The sequence below is a fragment of the Lampetra fluviatilis genome, chromosome 22, assembly GCF_964198595.1.
Source record: "Lampetra fluviatilis chromosome 22, kcLamFluv1.1, whole genome shotgun sequence".
Classification (NCBI taxonomy): Eukaryota; Metazoa; Chordata; class Hyperoartia; order Petromyzontiformes; family Petromyzontidae; genus Lampetra; species Lampetra fluviatilis.
The window spans coordinates 12,019,118-12,027,887 of NC_136296.1; positions in this window are offsets into that span (position 1 = coordinate 12,019,118).

Genomic DNA, 8,770 nt, shown 5'->3' on the forward strand with positions numbered 1-8,770 from the left:
AACAACAACAACTACAACAACAACTAGAACAACAATGCAGAGTCTCGATGCTTTTTTTTTAAATCAGAATCTTTATTTACACTGCAGGAGGAATCTGATGAGCTGTAAAGCGCCTTTTCACAGATGTCCAGTCTGGAACACGGGGGCAGAATGTTAGAACAAACAAACACAAACACGATAGGAGCGCAAAGTGTCGGGTCCTGCCAAGTTTTTACAGTCGGGCGCGATGTTTCCATCGCGCATAATCCCAACCGTGTCATTTGCAGGTGACGTTCTCGGCGTTGTTTGGTTAATGCCGCTTACATTGTATGGGGGGGTGGGGGGGGAGGTTCGTTTAGCTACGGCAGGAGGAGGCAACCGAAGAACCCGGAGTAAATGAACGCAAAACAGGGCGAGAACGGACACAAGTCCGCGGAAAAATGAGCCCGGGTTGGGAATCTAACCCTGCTCCTCCTCCTCCTTGCCGTGTTGCATAGTCTAGCCCCGTGGTCGCAAACAAAGTCCCCTACGGCGCGGTGTCCCTTAGCCTCAGGGAACCGTACGACAAAGTGAACGCAGCTCCGACCGAGCACTGGAACATGTCGTCTGCCAGTCGGAGGGGTGGAGGGGTGGACGATGCAGCTCTTGGTTATCCCAATCAATGAACGCGACTCAACAAAACCCCGTTTCATCTTCTTGGTTCTTTCGGTAAAGTCACGTAGAATGGAAATAATAAAATAATAAAATAAAACATTACAAAATAATTCTCACGACGTTTCGGCCACAACGCAAGCAGCCGTCCTCAGGTGAAGACTAGGTATGTCAGGGAGACAGCAATTTTAAACCCCGTTTGCCCAACAGCTCCCAGCAAACGCTTGCCACGCGTCAATCAGACGCTCGGCCACGGCTCACCATCGGGTGGGCGAGCGATACCTGATGCGGCCCTGGGTCCCAACCACCCTCTCTCCACCGGCGGGTTTGCTACTCGGTCATACTTCACCGCGCCGGTCAGGGCGCGCGAGTGAAGGGGCTGAGCCAGGAGCGTTCCAGACGGCGCTCGCCACTGATATTGAAGCCGCGGCCGAGAATTGAACTCGGGTCGCCCTGGTTAGTGGCGCATGTGCCCTAAGCCACGACCAATTTAACACGCAGGAGGCTTTCGCGACCAATATCATCGATACGTTTTTTTTGGGTTAGATCGCGTAAATATATAAATGTGTCGTTAAACCCGCCACCACCCGACAACCCTTACTAGTTGGCTGTGTCGGGTGGTGGCGGGTTTTAACGACACATTTATATATTTACGCGATCTAACCCAAAAACACTTCTAATATGGAGCCACTACCACCACCGCTCCACCCTTTCATTCGCTAATTGACTCTTCATTCATTCATTCAATAAGCCACTTATTTATTCATCCAAACAAGGGCACGCGAACCTCCGACTGACCGCCTTGCAATAGAATGCGGGAGCCTTGAAAATATTGTGTCATTCTTGACCCTCATGGGGATTTCCCTGATAACCAATTAGCTAATTAATCACTTAATCGATTAACGTACCAATTGATGTATTGATCATGACCGTACATGTTCCTACGTGACGGGTTTATTGTACGCATGCGTTCGACATTGGAGGAGGTTCGTGCAGAGGCCACGAATAACTCGCAATCGATCTTCAGACGGGGGCAGGCACAGAGGGCGGCATCGTGCTCGCATGCATGCGTTTGTGAGTAGCCTTCAAGTGTTTGCCAAACACGGCAAAGTGTGCGTGGGTGTCTGTGAGTACGTGTGTGTGGTGGTGGTGTGTGTGTGATGGTGTATGGGGAGGCAAAGGCGGCCGGGCGTGGTTCTGGCCACCCACCCCCTCGTGTGCCGTGCCGGCGTTCATAGGTGCTCGCTAACAGCACTTGCCCCGAAAGTCTGTTACAGGCTATACGGGGGATCTTTGTCTTTGTGGTGGTGTCGGGGGCGGTAGTGTAGTGGTTAGCGCGCTGCGCTACAAACCTGACCACCCCGGTTCGATTCCCGCTTCACGGTGACCAACACCAGTGACAATTATCCAAACCGGTCCTGGGACCTCCCCTTGGTCGACTCAGCCTCACATGCGTACCTGACGCGGAGTGTAGTAAACATCGGCACCGGGGAAACAAAGGCGGTCGGGCGTGGTGCTGCGCTCCCCCCCCCCCCCCTCTCGTGTGCTCGCTAAGAGCACTTGCCCGAAAAAGTATGTAAAGGCTATACGGGGAATCTTTGTTGTTCGTCAGTGTGCGTGGAAACACGTGTGAGTGTGTGCCACACTCACTGACTCACAATCTTAGAGTCACCAAAACACAGTCGCATTGACAGACTCACACCTTCACCCTCGCACGCTCTCACACACACTCACACACTGACACACTCACACCTTCGCTCTCACACGCACTCTGACACACTCGGTGTGCGCAGCTGGGTAAATATTGATGTCGCCTATCCTCCCCCTCCCCCGTACGGGGTGCCCCCCCACCTCCCTCCCCCCCTCCCCCTGTGCGCCAGGTGGCTCCCACGAGAGAGCCGGGAGACCCACGTGGCCGGCTCCCACGTGGGGTCCGCGGACACAAAATCCCGCAACCCACGTGGCAAGCCTGCGGTGTGAGTGGGCTCACCCATCCAAAGCAGACCCACCAACCCCCCCACTTGGCTTCGGTGAGATTGGGCTAGGGGAGCGCAGATAAAGAATCTCAACGGCGCTCCGCCTGGTCAAATAGGGGACGTCAATAAAATAAGCGAGTGTGGCCTTGTAGAGAGGGGGGGGGGTCTGGGTTCAGCTTGCAAGGAAGGCGTGATGCACATATAGGGTCGTGGGTGGCCACGTGTGTTGTGTGTGATGTTTATTCCCTCGTTTGATGTTCAGTGTGCCACTGACTTCAAATAAAAAAAAAACACGCATGGTGAAGTATGGTCAAATCATATATTTTTTATGCTGGAGAAATCCGATGAGCTATAAAGCTCTTTTTCATAGATGTTTCAAAGATGTCCATTAGATGTCCAAATACCCCCCCCCACCTCCCACCACGACCCGCACGGTGTGTGTGGGGAGGCCCTCATCCAGCAGTGGATTGACGAGAGTGCTGTGCGCGAACTTGGGGTGCGCTGCCCTGCTGCTGCTGCTGCCCGCTCCGCGTCGCTTCAGACGGCACCCGACTCGGTCCACGCGGGGAGTGGCCGGGGACCTTTGTCCTGGCGAGTCACGCAGCTTGCAGAGTTCACACAGCTCACACACACACACACAGATACACACACAGATACACACATAGATACACACACAGAGATACACACACAGATACACACACACAGCTACACACACACAGATACATACACAGATACACACACACAGATACACACACACAGCTCACACATACACACACACAGATACACACACACACAGATACACACACACATATACAAACACACAGATACATACACAGATACACACACAGAGATATACACACAGATACGCACACAGATACGCACACACAGATACACACACACAGATACACACAAATACATGGACACACACACGCAGATACACGCAGATACACACACAGATACATGCACACACAGATACACACACACAGATACACACAGCTCACGCACACAGCTCACACACACACAGATACACACACTGATACACACATATACACACACAGATACACACATACACACACAGCTCACACACACACAGATACACACACAGATACATGGACACACACACACACAGATACATGCATACAGCACACACACAACAAACCACTGCTGGTGGCCTCGTGGCGGTTGGTAGCCAGCGCACCACATCCTGCCGTCTTAGTCTCTCTCGTGGCGATGTTTACACATCGCTCCAGGTACTCATCTGAGACCGAGTCGACCGAAGGAAAGCCCAGGAGTGGTTCAGATACAGCATTCGTGAGCTGGAATCGAACTCGGGTCGTCGGGTTCGTAGCGCAGCGCCACCGCACCCCCCGAATACTGTGACACGCGCACTCACGCACAAGACACACGCGTGGAGTTGAAGGGGTCTCTCCCCTCCTTCCCTCGCGTCTCCCCAACTCAACCCCCACTCATCCCCACGTCGTCCCGTCTCCTCTTCGTCTCTGTGGAGCAGGAGCAGGAGGAGGAGGCGTGCTCGATCGTTCGAGAGCAGTGCTGCTGCTGCTGCTTCTTCCTAACCCGGGCAGCACGCTGCAGCCCCTGGGGTCGCGAGATGCCCTTTCTGGGGGTGCGAGGCATGGCCAGATTTGGTTTTAGAAGGTAAATAATCGCAAACATAAATTGAGAACGGGCACGTAAGTACAACTTACTTTCACCATTGGAACCTCATTTGCCAGTAGCAAAATATGATAGTTGGTTTTTTACCCTTTTATCTGGCAACAAAACTGACACCTTTTTTACAAGGAGTCATGTTTGCATTGACCACAATACCTGCAGTCGGAATGCAAACAAAAAACATAACTCTGATCATGTATGCACTGTCCTTGAAATGGATTGGTCCACACCCGAGACAGCTTTCTTTAGAGCCTAGTCTCACATGGTTTCATCAAACGCTGTGTAGTTATTAACATTCTAATTAATTTTACAGTTAAGAACCACTGCTCTGGAGACATCGTAACAGCCTCGCGCCTTGCTACGGCACACGGCGAGAGCCAACGGTAACATGTCACATTGGCGGAAATTAAAGTCCTGCTTATTTTTGAACGCGTAAACATACTTGCTTCCCGCCTCCCCCTCCCTCCCCCAAACCCGCATGGACCGGCGTGGTGAAGTATGGTCAAAGAATCACGAGCCCGGCGGCCTCGCGTCATTGCTGCCTGCGGGCAACATGAGTGGCCGGTTATCCCAACCTCTGCTGGACCTCCCTTCGGGCGATTCAGTCTCAGCGCCTGGTGTGGTGTGTGAATATCAACACTGGGGAGACAAAGGCGGCCGGGCGTGAGGCTGGTCACACCATCCTCTCGTGCCCCGTTGCCGTCCTTCATAGGTGCTACTCACTAACGGCACTTGTCCCAAAGTCTGTTAAAGGCTATACGGGGGATCTTTGTATTTGTCTTTGATTAGACCAAGTATATTCCTTTTTTGCTTGTGGTACAATATTTGGGCCACGACATCTGACATCTCTGTCTGAGCAGAGCTGAGCCAGCGACGTTTCTAATTCCCAACAACTTCCCTGTTTGTTAAGAAAAAACCCCACCACCACTACCAACATCAACAACCCCCAGTTTCCTCCTTCTATAAACAGGGGGTCGCAATCCGTGTGGATACACATAGTTCTTTTTTTACTGAGGCCTCAACAAAACACGCACACACACACGCACGCACACGCGTGTCGGTCAGCTACGATTTCGCAACACCAACAAAAAAAACCACATTACTATTGTTGACGTGGTCGTAGTTTTGTCCCACATTTGGAACTCATGGAGGGCGTTTGACACCGTGTCCGCTCAAAATAAAAACCCACTTTAGTTGTTTTCGCAAAAACTCAATCAGCCGAGAAATATGAAACGTCGACTTGATCCGGGCTGTAGTGGTGGTGGTGGCTGCTGTGATCCAGCGATGTGGAGGCAATAGCGAGGGTTGATGGAACACCAACACACACAATGGTGTGAAACTCCCCTTCTTCCCGTGCGCGTCGAGGAGGTGTCCCTACACATGGCTCGCCAGGGAAAGGCGGTACAGCAAAAAATGTGGAACTCCACCTGCATCATCTGTATGGGATCGAGTATTGCACCCTCGCACGCGTGGGTTTGCTGCGCGTGCTCTGGTTGCCTCCAACATGTATAAACACTCAATAATTGGCAGCGAATATATTTGTACATATATAGAGGACTGCAGAGCTTGGAGAGAGGGATTTGGCACCGACTCACCGCCTTGCTGCTGGCTTCCTGCTCGCTGTGGTTCCTCCTCGCGCCTCTGATTCGTCCTCCCACCCCCTCCTCTCTCTCCACGAGCGAACCCCGTGGAGTGGCGGTGCAGTGTGACGAGTTTAATAACGTATCCTCGTTGGGAAGCTAAACACTGCACACGCCATAGGGCCCTACCGACTACACTGGGACGTTTGGCCAATTCCCTTCACGTCGCAGAGGGTCTCGTAAAATCTACACAGGTGTCTCAAGTATATTGCTGTGATGGTCTCAGCCTGGTCGCCAATAAGCTACACACACACAAAAACCACGAGGTTTGGGTTTAGCACTTGGAATTGGATACACTTCAGATTTATGAATTTCACTCTCAGGTTCCCGCGTGATGAACATTACTCACCTTTGCCGGGGTGTGGGGGATGCAGATACTCACCCCTACCTCGTGGACCAGATGTCACGTACACGGATTTCAGCAGTAGCTCTCTAACATCCGCACATCGGGGTGTACTCCTCTGCGAGTGATCCGGTGGATTATTAATGACAAGACACCCGTCACGCAGGTAGAGGCGGGACCCCTGCAATTGCCAGCTCGTGCCACTGCTGGCGGAAGGGCCTCCAGTCAATGGGGCTCTAGAGGCGATTGGCCTACTCTTCCACGCTGACCATACAGTCTTGGAAGAGGTGGGCATACCCACACGCGACCCTGCCCATCATAGGTGGGCTACCTATGGTGTAACCCATTCGTAACGGCTGGGTTGGACAGAGGCGGGTCAGGGAAACACGTGTGATTTCAGAAACGTGCCCGAATTTGTCCCACATGCCTTGCCGGGAGATCGAGTCGAACCGGCGACCTCTGGATCGCAAGTCCAGTGCGGCGCGGCTGACCCATCGCATCGGCATTGTGGCAGCAGCAGCAGCGGCAGCGGCGGCATCTTTGGAAGCACGCACGCGTCACAGGGAGCGTAGCCCCCCGACGCACACGACCACCGCTCCCACCGCTGCGTCTCCTTCCATCCAGATCTCCGCTCTACCACCGCTGATCGTTATCGGGCGGCGTGCGGCCACGCCGGGCAGAGCCACAGCATCTGCCGAACGCTTATCAGGCCCGAGCAGAGCTGCTGCTGCCCCCCCCCACCACCCTTTCGCGACCACCACCACCCCCCACCGATCACCGCCGCAGAGCGCACAAACATCCCTCGGCGATCATGCAAAAGCCTCACCACCTCGACACCCCCACCCCACCCCCACCTCTTTCCCTCGGTGGCAAAAAAAAGATGTTGAGATTCGTTGCTTAGTCGAGGGTCATTCTACTGCACGGGTCGAGCTGGTGACGTCATTAACCTGCTTGTGTTGCTCTTTCTGTATCTCAGCGTAAATATTCTTCAAGAGTAATCATCACGGCTCAATGTATCAGCTGGTAGTCGGCAAGTGGCGAGTCGTAGCCGCAGCCATCGCCAGCGGTGTCCTGGATGTCGTGGGCTGGGTTGGTATTTACATTTTCCAGATCGCCTACCGGGACAGCATTGTGCGTGACGATCCGAGTGGGTGGTGGGAATCGAACTTAAGGCTCGTAACTGCCAGGATTGTGATCTGCTGTCGGTCCATGTAAATGCTTGGTCCACATGAGCCGTGGGTTTCCATGAACGGGGGTTCAGTGTCAAACACGAGTTTTATCTGTAACAGAGATGTTTTCTGATCTCGGTCTATGCGAGTATATGGGTCTCTCTGACAATCCGTTAAAGTACATGGGTCTCTCTGTAAGTCTATGATTGTATAAGTCTATAGGCCTCGTATGTAAATCTAAGTTGGTCTATGGGTCTCCATGTAAATCTACGCAAATCCATGGATCTCTCGAACCCTTTATGGACCAACCTGTCTGAAATAAACAGGAGCCAGCCCCCTTGTAAATGTCAGTGGCCACACGTGAAATCCCCGCGTGGAGGTAAACACTCCCCGCCCAGAGTTACTGCTACCTGGAGGGTCGTCGGCCTGTCGCCAACCGTTTTGACACTCGCTGGAGAAAGCGCGAGAGCAGAGTGAGCACCACGAGCGAGGGTTGCTGGAGGGAGAGGTGGGATGGAGGGGACGCTGTCACAGCACCAGAGGCGAGGTCAGAGTTGAGCTCAGCGAGGCGGCTCCATACCAGCAGTCGGTGGGTCATGCTTCACGGTTCGGGCTGGACGTGGTAGTATTGGTGGCCGACGCGAGAGTCGGGCCGTGTTAGGGGCGGCTGTCGAGTGTGCCGGCGGTGCAACTGCACCGGAGTCCATGGGTTGGGCTGGAGGGGCACGGGTGCCGGGACACGGACAAGGCTGGGGGGCGGGGGACTGGGCAGGTGGCCCTTTTTCAATTCTCCCACCAGGAGCCGTGCCAACCAGGCAACGCCACTGGCTGGTCGTGGCAGGTCGGCCTCGCGTTCGTCCTGGTGGCTGGTTGGCTCGTGTCGGCCGACTCCGACTCGCGTGTTGCATCCCGCCGCTCCTCCTCGTCGCCACCCCGGGACTTGAAGGCGACTCTCCCCCTCCCGCTCGCCGCTCTCGTTTCTCGTGTTTACAGCGGAAATGTTTTTTTTGTCGATCAAGGAGAGAGATTAACGAAGGGCGAGTGGCACTGGGCAGAGTCCTCCAGCGAGCGTGCGCGCGTGTGCATCGCTCCGATAATCTCAGCTACCGGATTCTCTCGATTACAAAAACGCTCTGGAAAGTAAGACGCACCCTGCAATTGTTGCACTCGACGCAGACAAGATCCCCCTCCACCCGTGTAGCCTGTAACAGACTGTTAGGGCAAGTGCTGTTAGCGAGCACCTATTAAGGTCGGCAAGGCACACCAGAGGGTGGGTAGCCAGCATCACGTGCAGCAGGACAAGCCTCCACCGTCACCCGGCTCACCTCTGAACCCAAATTC